Source organism: Dipodomys merriami, unplaced genomic scaffold (assembly GCF_024711535.1).
Source record: "Dipodomys merriami isolate MVZ:Mamm:240054 unplaced genomic scaffold, mDipMer1.0.p SCAF_2, whole genome shotgun sequence".
Classification (NCBI taxonomy): Eukaryota; Metazoa; Chordata; class Mammalia; order Rodentia; family Heteromyidae; genus Dipodomys; species Dipodomys merriami.
In genome coordinates this window covers 26124855-26140885 of record NW_027203381.1, presented here as the reverse complement: position 1 = coordinate 26140885, position 16031 = coordinate 26124855, and positions in this window count along the sequence as shown.

The window sequence follows — 16031 nt, the reverse complement described above, 5'->3', positions numbered from 1 at the left end:
GAAACAAGACCTGCTCAGGAAAGAATGGATTTTATGCCCTGCTTATTGCCTTCCAAATGCCAGGAGCTTTTCAGAGTAATAGCAACTGGTGTAAAAAGAGAATTTGAAATAAAAGAAGCTTTTATTGCCCAGAAAGAGGCTACCCATAAACTTTCCACCTGCCTTAACCACTGGAGAATATGTGCATGTGTGTGGGTACCAATAGTTTCTGGCCAATGAGAATTTACCTTTCCTATTAGCCTCATAGGCTCCAGTTTAATGGGCATGATAAAAACAGAGCAGAAAAACAGGATCAAATGTGTTTAATTGCAGTGTCAAATGTATTCCAGCTTAGCACTTCATGTATCCTGTCATCAAGAAGACATTTTCCTGCTGGTGCCAAGCTTTACCCTTATGCAGAACCTTTCATCTCAGAATATCAAAGATTTCTGCAAATACTAATTCATTAATTAAGCTCCCAATGACTGATCAGTAAAAGAGGAGAGAAACACATTTCAAAATGAGAGTGATTTACAATTTGAGGTTTGAAGTGCCAGCCATAGTGAACAAAAGATACCACTTCTCTATGCAGTGACCTCCTCGCCACACACACACACACACACACACACACACACACACACACACACACACACACACACACACACACACACACACGAGCTAAATATACACAGACTTTTCTTGGAAGTTGTAAATGCTTTGCAAGTGGATGTTTCATGAGTTGTCTTTACCTTCTAATGAACCTTCTTTATATCTTTTGGTCATATCATTTGTGTCTAATTCTTTAGTTCCTTCATTTTCTTATTCAAATAAAATGTCAAACCTTAGAATTTGTTGAGATTTATCAGTTCCATTCAGAGTTGTTGCAGAAAACTGTAGTGAAGGGAGAGGGAAACCTGCTTTGGATGGGCACCAGATTTTTAAGTAAGTGTCCTTCAATACAAAGCCAATAAAGACACCTATTTTGATCTTAATTAGTTGAAATGTTAAAACACAAGTCAAACATAAAATATGAAAATGACATGTAAATCAACAGGTAAGTAAGCCATAGGAGAATTTTTATCTCCTCCTTCTCTACTGAACGTTCCAGTTTAAGTAAGATGATCAATTTAGGTAAGATGATTAAATGTCCAGACATGTTTTTTTTTCTTTTTATGATTTTTTTGAAGGACAGTTTGTTTGACTACATGCAATTTTTTGCTAAAACAAACAAAACCAAAGCATAAAACCAGAATAATGAAAACACAAAGGGAAAAGTTACGAGAAATGTTTTCAGAAAAGTGTCACTGTCATTTTCCTCCTAACCACAATCAAACATATGAGTATAAGTGTTCCAATTTTGAATCCTTCCAAAGGTATTTGGGGGCTAAGCAGTATCATTATCATTGACACCACTTATACATTGCAAATATTTCATTAATTTATTTTACATAAATAGTTTGGAAACTTATGCTTAGAGAGTTTTATGATGATTAAGCCACTCAACTATTAATCAATGCCTATAAGTGAATTAGTTCGATGCTGATATAACATTTGAGTTTTCAATATCTAAAAAAACAAACACAGTTTGTTCAGAATACCTCATGTATGTATCTGAAAAGTAACAAAGAAGCTAGTTGAGCTAGATTTGGGGAGTGAGGAGTGGGAAATGAAGAAACATGATGAAGGGAATTTTAGCGAAGTATACTCTGTATAACTAAGTACATACTTATATATTTACAAAACAATTGTCAATTTTATTAATTAAAATCATGTATTGCTGGGCACCAGTGGCTCACACCTATAATTATACCTACCCAGGAGGCTGAGATCTGAGGATCATAGTTCAAAGCCAGCCTGGGCAGGAAAGTTCTTGAGACTCTTATCTCCAATAAACTACCAGAAAATCAGAAGTGATGCTGTGGCTCAAGTGGTAGAGCACTCTCCTTGAGTTGAAGATCTGAGAGATGGCACCCAGGCCCAGATTTCAAGCTCTATGACTGACAAAAAAATCTATTAATTAATTGTACATGTGTTGATTATATTAATTTATGTAGGGTATATAAGCTTATTTGTATAAATACAAATAAAATAGAAGCATAAAACTTTAAAAAATTATACTGAACATGTAGTATTATCAAAATATAAAAATGAAACCCCCTTATACCTCTTCTCTTTCTTATCTCTTTCTTTCATAAAAATGTAGCAGATTTGCTAAAAAGTAGAATAAGATAGATTTGCAAAAATGACATGAGATAATTAAAAAAATAAATAATAAACAGTTTAATTGTAAAATTATGTAAGCCAATGACAAGGATGTAAAACTCAGCTACACTTTCTACTTTTTGTCTCACTTTTGTCAGTATTTCACCTTTCTGAAATTCACTTCCACAATTTTGAAAATGAGAAGGAGTTCCAATAAGTACCTCAAAAGGTGAGGAGCAAACAGTAGGGCCTCAAAAAATGTCACATAAATGGATATACAAGGACTTGGATTCACATAAAATAATGTATCTTTGTGTACGTGATTATAGTAAAAGGCTGGAAAGCAATTATCCTTGTACTTCTTAGAGCAGATCATACATATTGATTGGAAATCTTCACGAAAGAATGAGGAACATTTAAAACACAGCCATGTATTATGAATTATTCTATATTCTTATAGAACAATCTATTAATATAAAATTTGTACCTTACTGGACCTTAAAAATGGCATACATGTACCAAGGAACAAAAAGTTTAAAAAATACCTAACTAGTAATATTATAATTTTGATAATAAGCATAATAGATAATCCAAAGACAGACTTTCTTTCCCCAGTGTAAGCCTGACAGAGATCAAGTCATCTTGGAACCAGAAAAAAACCTCATAAATATATGACATGGTCCCTTCTAGGTAGAAGTTCAAGTCTAATTTTCCTTAAGCCATAATGATAGACAAAAATCATTTTTGTACCATTTAGTGACCATGGCAAGGCTTTATTTGTCTGTTCCTTCACTGAGTATATTTATGGAAATTATGTAGTAAAAATTTTTCATTGTGGTTGGGCTAAAGATATTTTTAACAAAAATCTCAGTTATATAAGACTGCATTATAAAATGGAATGCACTGAAAATTCAGAAAAGAAAGTGAAACATGGATCTGTCTCATCAACATGTATAAAATGGACGGATACAAAATTTAAAAGTCCACTAAGATCAATTAGAATAGAAAATATCTGGGAAATACATTCAATTATGTAAATAAAATATCCTTTAAAAATAGAGTAGGGATTAAATGATTAATCAGCATGAAATATATAAAATAAAAGAGGAGATGCTGTCAGCCCAGAACTAGGAGGAAACACATTCTGGATCCTTTGAATATTGTACCAGGTCAGATCACATCTTCCAATCTGGAGAGCTATAAAAACTACAGGAGATAATAATAATAATAAATGATAATAATAATAATAATAACTTATTAGTATAGTAGTAAAACTATCAGATTGCAAAATAAATAAACCAATATGAGGAATGTTGATAATCAAAGAGTACCAAACATTAGGTTCTTTAACAAAAATATGGTAACTTTCTATTTGAATTGGAACAGGCCTTGATTAAAGAGCTTCACCAAAGTTTTCTCATAACATTTTATCTATAAATCAAATCCCTTTGATGTGAAAATATTCAAGATATGAAATACAAACCATCTAGCAAAAATAAAAACAAAAATGTTGATGAGAAATGTGTTGGGTGCTTATTTATAAGGAAAAAGATGTCTTAAACATGTTGAAAGATAGTATTGTTATTTGAATAGTGTTTCCTGAAGTTAATTATTGATATTTTGCTTCTCATCCTGTTCCATTATTGGGAAGAATATTTAGAACATGTAGTCTAATAGACAACATGTTCCTAAAGGCAATTTGGAACTTTAACCCCTCTTCTCTGTGTCTCTACACTCTGGGGGCCATAAGGTGAATAGATTGAATCCCATGTACATCTCTACCAGATGCTCTGTCTCATCTCAGGTCCCAAAAGAATGGAGCCACCTAACCATAGTTTGACATTTCTGGAACCATGAACCTACATTAATTCCTCTTCCTTGTGAGTTGTTATCTTACATGTTTTGTCAATAACAAAGAGCTATCAGGTTCTCTTAGAAAGAGAAGGACTGAGCTGAAGGAACCTGCTGGACTTCTAATCACAATAAAATTAACTTCAATTACTTAAAGATACATCAGGTGACAGCAATTCAATTATTATAGATGATGTTAAATTCTCATCATAGATATTAGTAGTAGCCAAGAACTTTGTATTAGGTGGCAAATAATGTAAATTAACTCAAAAGTTCTTCTAGTAATAAGTTATTCATACTCAATTTCATCCAGCAAACTATGTTCAAATAAAGTATAGTTTTATAAACAAATTTAATCAAATGCTACACTATCTAGAAGATTATCATAACAGTCTTGCTACAGGAAATAAGTAGAAATACACCTCCTTAACCTAAAGGGTGTCTTTTGTGGTTTTATATCCTAAAGAATTTGACAGCTTTTGGATTTTACCCCAAGTCCACACAATTATATTTTTATCTTGCCTAGATATCGAAAAAGATAAGGGTTTCTAAACTAAAATTGCCTGTTTTGGCATTATTTTTAAATAAAAATGCAACTGTGCAGTGAAGTTTTAAGTACACTATCTATAAACAAAATACTTTTTAATCCAATTATATGATTTTTGAATGATCATTGGGCTTGTTAGATTAAGTTTAATATCTTCCAATACAAATGGTTTTATTATCAATGTTCAAAACAGAAACACCTATTTGTGAATTGGATAATCAAACAAAGGCTACGTGCACTAATAAAGCTATTGTATTAATATAGAGTCATTAATGCAAATGCAAATGACCCAGGGCTGTTTAATAAAGCAGCAGGGTAAACCCATCCAATCTGGGTAAAGTTTAAATGTTCACTCATGCACAGACTGTGATTTCCATCTTTCTCTTTCACACGTTTGCTAGACACCAATTCTTCATTCTTTACCATGCCAAACCACAGGTAACATGTGCCTACCTTTACTTTCTCCACATTTACCTTCTTTATAGAGTTGTTGGCTTCTGTTCCTGTTAATTCAGTTGTGCTGCTTTTTTTCCAGCTCATATGGTGACTTATAGAAAGCAAACAGTTGAGTTATTTCCATGACCTTTTATATTCATTTCGTATGAAATGAAATCATGTGCTTTTCTTGTGAAAGATGCTAATGCCAGTCGGCAGTCTATAGGGTTAATTGTTATTTTAATGAGCTGACATGCAGCACTGGGTAAGAATATGACGTTAAAAGCTACAAGCTATAAAGGTCACATATCAGTGGAATGGCAAGTTTGGGTGGCATATCGCTAGGAACCTGGTCCATTCTATGCTTACAACCATGTTTTTCTTTGCCTACTGCAATCCCTATGCTTTGACAACACTGGGATTTTTTTTTCATTATTATTAGAAAACCTGTGTTTTAACATCTTTCTGGATAACTCAGAGTTTAACTAAGGAACTCTGTGGTTGGAATGAATCTCAAATGTAGACAGTGTATCAAAGATAAAAAGTATAATCTAAGAAACTTATAATCGAATGATAGAAGGTGTGAACAGATTTCATAACTACAAAGAGAAAGTGCTTAATCATTGCTGTGTTTTTGAAATTTCAAAAAAACCCAGCACAATAAAGATGCTGCATGGAGTTATATCAAAGGAAGAAACTCAAAGGGTAGTCCAAAATGGATAATCAGAGAGAAGGCTTCCCTGAAGCTAGAGGATATAAACACCTTGCATGGCAACGAGGAGCAAGGTTTGTGCAAAAGCAAATGGGACAGTAAGTGCAAAGCCTAAGTGTAAAACTTCAAAAAACACACAAGGAGGATGATTTAATGGAAAAAGTAGGAACTGGTTCACTATAAGGCCTAAGAGCTTACCAGTATACCAGGGAGGGAATTCAATGTTATCATAAGGAAACAGGGAATCATTGGTGAATGAAGGCATGAGAACTATTTGTAAGTAGATGTTATCATGAAGAATAATATAGGTTTTGAAGAAGATAAAATGGGGGAACAGTGGGAAAGACCTGGAGTTGTGCAGTTGAGACGAAGTGGGTGAAAGTAGCTGTTCATCGGAGAAGTTAAAATGATATGGGAGATATATTTTATTGGCAAAACAGAAAAGCCAGTATTTCTATTGTTCAAGTCAACAGGGATCCAGATGCCTATGGCTCATGCTTGCAATTCTAGCCACTCAACAGCAGGATATACGCGGATTGTGGTTAGTAGCCTGACCAGGCATGAAAGTCCATTCTAATTAAGCAACAAGATATTGTAAGTGGAGTGCCAGCTTTGAGCCAAAAAGCCAACCAAGAATTTCATAGCCTGAATTAAAGCCTTAGGCCTGGGATACACACACACACACACACACACACACACACACACACACACACAATCAATCAATCAATCAATCAATCAATTAAGCGAATTTCCTAAATGAAAATCTGTTTTGGGGTCTTCTTTGACCACTTTTACCAATTTCCTTTAACAGAGAAGACAAAATCTAGAATCAACCTTCTTCCTTCTCTCTTCTAGCAGAATAAGGTAAGAATAATTTCAGACAGTTGATAATTCATTCCCCATATAAGATTGTTCTGACCCTCAGTGTCCACAGGAACCACTGTTCTAAATGTTTTATGTGTGTACATTTTTCACTTAACAATTGGTAAGTATAAAGGGTGGTTGGGGTTTGTGCTTGAAGATCTCTGGAGAGATTAATTTGTACCCATAAGTAGGATTTGCAATAACTAGTAATTTCAGTAGTTAAATAGAAAACAAAATCTAAAAATAAGAGGTAATTACACCACTACTGATAAGTAGAAAGGGGATTTTAGTGAGGGCATTGGCTCTCATTTCCCATCCATCAGGGCTTCATAAGAATATATGTTAGCAAACAAAACAAAACAAAACAACAAAACAAAATCTCATAACTCCAGAAGTGACTGGATGAGATTCAGTCAATTGGTTCAGAATTTCTGGCTGCTTGTTAATAATTTGATCTGCTTTTAGGTTAAAGAAAGGAAGAAATAATTTGCTGATTTTGTGATTTTTGTCTTTTTTTTCTGCACAACCTCCTTATCAATTGCTTAGTTACAAGAGTTTTAAGCTTGTATGAAAAAATCAGCCCATTGCTGGCTTTTCACGGTATTGACATTATCTTTTCCACATGTGGGGGCTGTCACATAGCCCTGTGGATGGTGGAGATAGGAAGCTTTTGATCCAAGAATCTTGTTTTTTCCAATTCATTCCTTTAACAAATGATAAAAAAAAAGAAGTGTGTGTGAGTGTGTGTGTGTGTGTGTGTGTGTGTGTGTGTGTGTGTGTGTATGCTTGTGCATGTTTTGTGTATGGATTATCTTTCTTTTTGTTCTTTTTTGAGGCAGACTCAGAGAATTGCTAATATGTGCATCTGAGATTGCCTCCTTGTGTGCCTGGAATTTTTTACTCGTATCATTTCTTTGAGTTATTATCATCTCTTGCTACTTGTTACTCTCAATTGCTAGCATTGAGAGTAACATCATTTTCAAATCATGGAGTAAGAAACTACTGTGAGAGAGACAGACAGAGACAGACAAACAGAGACAGAGACAGAAAGTGAGAAAGTGAGACATACAGAGACAGAAACAGAGAGAGTGATACACAAATGATAAAGCTGGACACGCATCTACTAGAATTTCCATTCTGAAAGAAGGAAATACTGTGTATTCCCATCGATGATTTGTCTCATCAGTACAATTTGGAGAAAGAATCAATGCTTTCTAAGGGAAAAACCTCAGAATCATAATGTTCAGTATTTCTACTGATGCTGCCTGTGGCAAATGGCTCTCCTAAGTAGCTTTTCTGGATCAGCTGCTGAGACTTTTTATAAAACATAAACCCAAGTCTGTTGTCTATTTCTCTGTCTATTGAGGAAGGAGCTGTCCGTAGGAATGTGGTATGTAGGTCAGCACATGCCATCTGTCTCATTGGGAGTGCTCCCCCAAATAAACTTTCAACAAATGGTTAAGGATTTCCTGAGCTATTTATAAACCTTTATTTTTAAACTGAGAAGTGGAGAATTTCATAAGGCCACACAGCAGTGACCACATGCTACTTAATTGTAAAAAAGAGGTTGTGCTACTTTTCTGACCAACTAGGGATAACTACCTTTTCAGAAATGAGATTCATAGTCTCAGCTGCTTCCTTTGCTGGTTTATGTGTAATTGGGAGACATTTGATCATTCTGATGTTTCTGATCTTCACTCCTTCCATGCAGAGATAGCTTGCTACAAAGTATTTTTCTCTGATTTGGAAAAAAAAGTGCCAGCATCGGTACTAGCACAATCTCTTAACTTGTGGAATGAGCGTTGCTTAGTTTGTTCAGGTATTCAAGGAACATGATGTAACCAGTAGTGGGTCATCAGCAAAGCTCTGGAAAAGATGCTTTTTCACAACTTCCAGTTCATATGCACAGAGATACACATGCACAGGCATAGGCAGATATGTGTGTGGTTGCACAGCAAAGGGAACTCCCCGTAGGTCCAACATCTAAAGCTTTTTCTAAGAGCTGAAGATCTAAAAGAAGAACATGGAAAGGGAATAGAGATAGGTATGTCATTCCAAGATTAGTCAAATTGGCCTCAAAGCATACAGCCAGATCATTGTGACAATCTCCAATGTAAGATCCCAGTTTATTTTCTTACAAATGCAAGTCCCCCCCCCGTAAAAAAAGTGTGTGCTTATAAAGGATGTTTGTAGTGTTGCATACACTGTGACATGTCATTGTGTATTTTTTATTCCCCGGTTAATGAATGGTCAAATGCTTAACCTTGGACATAAAGCTGTGATCGGGGAGTAAAGAAGGGCCATGCCAGAGAAAGGATTGATTTTTGGACACACAGAGTGTGTTCAGACTTCACTTCCTATTTCTAACAGCATTCTGTGACTAGAAATGATGCCTTTTTCCTTCCCTGTTCATTCTCACATAGATACTTATTTATACGTGTGTATTGCAATATATGTTATTTTCATATTACTCCATCTCTTTTTAACCAGTCCTTAGGCTTGAACTCAGGGCCTGGTCACAGTCCTTGAACCCATCTGTACTTAAGGTAAGTGCTCTACCACTTCAAACCACAGCATCACTTCCAGAATTTTCTGTTATGTGGTACTGAGGAATCCAATCCACGGCTTCATGCAAGCTAGGCAAGCACTCTACCACTAAGCCACCTTCCCAGCCCTGTTGCATCTTTTTAGTGCAATAATTTTCTCACATTGTTAACAAGTAAGTTGAACATTGCTTAGGAAATAGTAAGCTCTTGGTAGTGTTTAACTAAATGACACTTTTACCATATGATGACTCAATTAATTATGATGATGATGAGGAGGAGGAGGAGGATGAGGATGATGAGGATGATGATGAGGATGATGATGATGATGATGATGATGATGAAGAAGAAGAACAACTCAGGGCTTGGGCACTGTTTCTGAGCTTTTCTGCTCAAAACTAGATCTCTACAACTTGAGCCACAGCTCAACTCCAGACATTTTCTTGTGAGTTTATTGGAGATAACAGATTCATGGATTTTCCTGCCTGGTCTGGCTTTAAACCTCAATCCTCAGATCTCAGCCTACTGAGTAGCTAGGACTACAGCTGTGAGCCACCAGAACGTGGCTTCAATTATTATTTTCAAAATTTGATTTGTTTGTGTATGAAACATTACTGATACCATCATTTGTGTTTGATTATTCAGGAGGGAGTAATTATAAGAAAAGTAGAAATAGACACTTGATTTGGGAAATTTATCATAAGGATTGTGGGTTTAAACAATGGAAGGACAGGCAAAGATGGAGTTCAACTAACTGGTAAGATTTGATGAATTTCATGTTGTATTAGAATTGTGAAAATGTGATTTAATTTATGTTGACTTGAATAATAGAGTCTATAGAGTCAATTTAATGACCATCCCCACTTGCAAAGCAACAGAGGGAAAGTCTTTACAATATCTTTATTTCTGATTATAGAATCTCATTATCTCAACATGGAATAAAAGTCACAGAGAACTGGTTTAAAATAGACTTGGATCTTTTAAAAAGAAATCTACATGGTTATAGATACTTGTTTGTGTTTTTCCCTATTATGCATCTCGCTCCTTCCTGGTCCCGGTGGGCACCCGGCATAAAAGGTCAGACTACTGTCAACTGTGAGAAAGACTGTTTCAGATTTTTTTTTTGCTGGCTAAGATCTCCCAGGAGATATCACACCTTGACATGTAGAGTCAAGGACAGAGGGGGATGACTTTAAAATTCATATGTAAATAAATCATTCAATCATTTGCATTTAGGTGGAAGGATTGTGTGAAGAAGTGTGCATTTGTTATTTATGTGACAACATATAAATAGGTTTGTGCTGTGTGTGGTGCTGCAAATGCTCTATAAATATGTTCTCATTGCAGCTAAATGCATACTGAGTGTCTATATGGTATGTGTATTGTAGATGTGTGCTTTCTGTGTGTATCACATAGATATATGCTTGGTTTAGTATTTTATATTAAAGTGTCTGTCTGTCTCTCTCTCTCCCTCTCTCCCTCTCTCTCTCTCTCCCTCTCTCTCTTTCTCTTTCTCCCTTTCTGTTTGGGAAGAGGTAGTTCTACAAGGGTTTCCCCCACCGTGAAGGAAGTAAAAGAGAAAAAAAATGTGTCATTATCTGTAGAGAATACAGCCTCAAATTAAATAGATTAAAAACAACCTTCCTAGGCTGTCAGAGAAAATGTTGAAGGGTTTTCAAAAAGGGAAGAAAATCTCTCGGGCAACCATATCTATATTTGCATTGCTTGTTTCAGAATGAAGCCAAAAAAAAAAAAAAAAAAAAGAAGAAGCAGAAGCAGCCGCAGCTAAACCAATCCATGCCACATGCTCCTGACAGAGTCGTATTTTGAAAAGTGCTGGTGGATAGCAGGTCCATGATGTGCCTGCCTGTGACATTTTAAGATCACAAATTGCTGCTAGGAAACACTCTAGCTTTTCATATTTACACTTAAAAAGCCTTTTCTTCTTAATGGTTAATTAGGTCACTAATCAAAAGAAGCTCTTAAGAGGAAAATGAAATGTTGACATTTTGCAATTATTTGCTACTGTGAATAATACATAAACATACTACTTATGGAGAGAGTGGCTTTCAAACCCTTTTTCCACCATGAAAGCTCATGCTGACAGCACAATCGTGTGCGTGGGTCACTGACTGCCGTATTGCCACCTTCCCTGTTTGTCTTGGTTTTGGATAATCGAAATGCAATTGTGCTATGCTTTTCCAAAATGTAGCATTAGTGTATGTGTGTGTGTGCACGTGTGTGTGTGTGTGTGAAATATATTATTCTACTTCCAGTTACAACACGAGTATGTTCATAAGCTACATACCAGCACACCATTCACTTGAAGTGGAAAATCATTTTCAAATCAGTTTAACCAAACAACAGATAATAGTCTAGTAATCTAATACTTCTTTAATCATTAAATTTATTTTCAGTCCTTTATTTTAAGGATAAGTAGGAGTAACATGGAGATGACTAGGATGACATTGCTGTCCTTTAGGAGATGGGAGGAAAATGATCAAACCATATCCAGAGACTCTCTTATAAGGTAAGTATAGAATATTACTGAGTCTTTAAAAAGGAGACAATCCTGTAATATGAAATATTATGGATAAGATGTGCAGAATTCAAATGCTGAGTGCAATGAGCCAATTACAAGAGGACACATACTGCATAGTTTGCATATATTGCAAGTATCTAAAATCGCCAAAGAATTAGAGAATTGAATAGTGCTTACCAGAGCCTAGGGTTAGAAGCATATTGAGAATTACTAATCCATTACCATAAAGTTATGCAAAGTCAGAAAAGTCCTTGTGATGGGCAAACAATTTATTTGTAATCAAAAATACTGTGTGTTTCAACTAGAATTTAAGAAAATAGTAGGTATAATGTGAAGTATTCTTACTTCAATAAAATATTTTCTTTCAATATTTGATTTCTTGTTGTTTTACTGCTATACTTCAAATGATCACTTCCTCACTTCTTCAAACTGTGTATTTTCTGTAAAGGGAGGTTAACAATGGATTACAGTCTGATTTTGAATTCAGTGAAGTTATCAGTATAATCATTTGATATATTTGTGTTTTGTAATCTCTCTCAGATTTGGTTCCTACAGCTACAAATGAAAGCAGTATTTATTGTTATAATTATTACAAATATCATTTGTTTTAAAGTAATAAATCAAATAATCCATGGTTCTTTGTACATTTTTAACTGTGTGCAGGAAAAGAGCTTAACTATATTTGCATAAATACACACAAACATATACATAGATAAAGTACCATGGCAAAAGACATAATAAAGGAGGTATAATGTTGATGATGATCAAACCAATATAATGGAAATAAATTATAGTCTTGGGGAAATCAGATATAGCAAACACACACACTGACACACACACAGGGGATGAATAGCAAGTAGTACAGTCCAACCCCAAAAGTTATTTGCTCATGTCATTTTTATAAAATTATTTCAGCAGCTATAGAAATACATCTTATAGATGAGTAAATTAAGGATTGACAAATTTAAGTAACTTTCTCAAAGCTTTCAACTTCATTTGTCCTAAAGATGGATTTCAAATAGATGTCAGGCTAAAGGCAAAGGTTAGGGTCTGGCTCAGAGCTGATAGGAACAGACTGCACTCTTTGCAGGAACTAGAATTAGAGTGTGGAGGCAAAGTTGTTATTTTATTTAAAGAGCCCTCTGACACCCAGGCACTGATGGACCACTCAGTAAATGAATGTTTTTGCACCCAGCATTTTCCGGACACCTTCCAAGCTCTGATGATACCTTAGCTCTGCCTCTCAGGATAACTGCTTGATTAATGAGCTCCCATTCATGAAGTCTTCTGATGAAGAATGCATGCCATGGCTATAAGTGGTAAGTCCTATTATTGTTTGCATTGGAGTCAAGACAGGCAGACAAAAATCTCTATCCCGTGGCTATGGGAATGGAGGGATAGATAACATAATAAAATCTGTGCGAGTCTGTAGACTTATTTTAGGGCTTCTTTGAGCAGAAGTCAGCAGGGTTCCTAGCTTGATGTTGAAGGTTCCAGTTCTCAATGTTTATTACTTATTTTCAAGATTATATCTGAAACTAATCCTTTCAGAAGCTTTGGAATTCATTCTTGTTTAGGTGACAGTTGAATGAAACAGCTGAGAAGTTAAAGAAAATGCCAGAACACTCGTTTCCTTCAGTGGTTTTAATGGAGGGGGGGGAAGAGGTAGGAAGAATTAAAATTTATTAAAAAGGATGTGGGGAATTTATATATATATATATATATATATATGCCTGTATATATATGCCTATATATATATATATGCAGGCATAACATCTTGTGTGTAAATCTTCATAGAGACCTTACAAAAAAAGATGGTATACTTTATACTTTCTGGGCACTAGATGTGACTCAGGGTAAATGGCTTGGTACACACCTATATTTTTGTTTGACTGACTTTCTATAACTTCTAACAATATGTGTCTATAGCAGCTGTATGTTAATGGATTTATATACAATATGATTTTTTCAATTATTTTCCTTTATTGCAGGATACTAAGTAATCTGACCAGTTTGCTAATGATAAACTTTTATAAATACAGAAGCTGTAGTCCACATTGAAGTTTTCCTTATTGGCCTATCAGGTTTATGTGTGAATAACTCCAGGACTTCTTCAGTAAGTAAAACACATAATTTCCAACAAAATAATCAAAGATATGCTGGACAAATGTAATATGCAATTTCTTTTTTCAGTTATAGGGCTTGAACTCTAGGCCTGGGTGTTGTTCCTCAGCTCTTCAGCTCAAGGAGAGGGCTCTACCACTTGAGCCACAGTGCCACTTCCAGTTTTCTGGTGGTTTATTAGAAATAAGAATTTCACAGACTTTCCTGCCTGGGCTAGATTTTAATCACGATGCTTAGATCTCAGCCTCCTGAGTAGCTAGAATTATAGGCGTGAGCCATGGTGCCCTGTATAACATGCAATTTTGCAGGGAAAATCTGAAAATTTCTCTATTCATTTCCTTATTTGCCCATTGATCATTAATGCAATGCTCCAGAGTAGCTATTGTGTAGAAATGAAAATGAAAAGAATAATGAAACCATAAATGATAATAAGTCTTGACCACTGTAGTTCTGAACAGTCACAATGAGAAGTGCAGGGAAATCCTTGCTTTTCTGATGTACGTGTTGGGCATGACAGGTTCCAAGTTGGTGGAGATCAGAAAACATACACTTACAGAAGCCGAAGGTATTCATTAAGTGACATAGAGAGTGGTTTGGTATTTTAATCTTCACACCTCTTATGTACCACCTGTCTAAGTGTCAGAAATGCCACCATATTTTTTTTAATCACACAGAACATCTTACCTATAGGTTTCCAATAAGGGCAAAGACTTCATGACATAGTAGAATAAGCAATACTGAGTTCCTTTCACACACTAAGCCCTGAAGACACACAAACATAGAAATCCTTTATCCCTGGATATTTATACACTAAAGAACTTGCCTAAAACATACAATACTTAGTGTGTACAAAGGAAACAAAATACATCCTCAGTAGTGCAGCTTAATTGATACCAGCTTTATCAAGATATCAGAATGAACATCATTTGTAATGGAACAAGTTAACCATGCTAAGCTGTAAATGCTAAGCTGTAAGTGGAAGTGCATATTTCTTGCATCTACTTATAATTTTCTGCCATAAAGCTAAACTGGCATCTAACTATAAGGAAAACTTCAAACAATACTAAAATTGGTGTTATTTTACATAGTGTAAATGCTAACATCAGGAAATGTTTTAAAATGTTGTTCACAGAACCATTTCAGGGAGAACATGACTAGAGTCATGGTAGCTTATAGGTACAAGAGATTCTGAACTGATTTTCTAAAGGCTCTTGATGAAGTAATTGTAGACACTTCATAACAGATGGACAATTGGATGATAATGATATAACAATGTTAATTTTTTGTTTTATTTTTTTTTTGTTTCCTTTAGCAGTAGCAGGAATTGAATGCATGGCTTTGAGATTGCCATATAGTTGTTCTACTGATTGATCTACAACTTCAGTCCAAATGTTCTGACTTTCTAGTTTGTATCAACATAACAGAGGTTTGACAAACATTTTTTTGTGAAGATTCAGTAAGTACATATTCTAGGCTTTACAGGCCACATAACTTCTGCCAAATTCTCAACTTGGCCACTGTGACATGGAAGGTCATATATTGTTTGCAATACATATAAATGTGGCAGTATTTACAAAAAACAAGCAATATGTGAGATTTGACCTGAGAGTCTCTTTGACCTGCTCACTGACTCCTCATATAGAAAAATGTCCTTTGAAATGGAAATGCACACCAAAATCTCCAAGGTCATGGGAGTTGAAAATCAGCAAGTCACTTGAAAAAAAAAGACTTACATTGTGCTTGCAATACTTTGAGGTTGTTTCAAAGCAAAAAAAAAATATTTACAAGTTGTGAAGGTGTGATTCAATTGGTAGAACACCAACCTTGACCAAAACAAAACCAAAAAGAAAAACAAAAACAACAACAAAAAACAAGTTAGAGTATGAAGTCCTGAGTTGAAGGCCCAATGACAGCACCAAAAAGGATACTTACATACACAAATATCTAATAATTCTGATATATGAATTAATCATGAATATGGTAAGCCTTCTAAAATATAAGTGTATCCAATAACTTAAAATATTGATCTGATAAAGTTGATAATTGTAATGTTAAACGTTGACCAATAGCATTTTGAATGAAATCTTTTTGGAAAGATTTCTAAACAAACATATTCAAAAATAATTAACATGGAAGTGGAGCTGTGGCTCAAGCGGTAGAGTGCTCGCCTTGTGCTGAAGAGCGCAGGGACAGAGCCCAGGCCCAGAGTTCAAGCCCCACAACTGACCACAA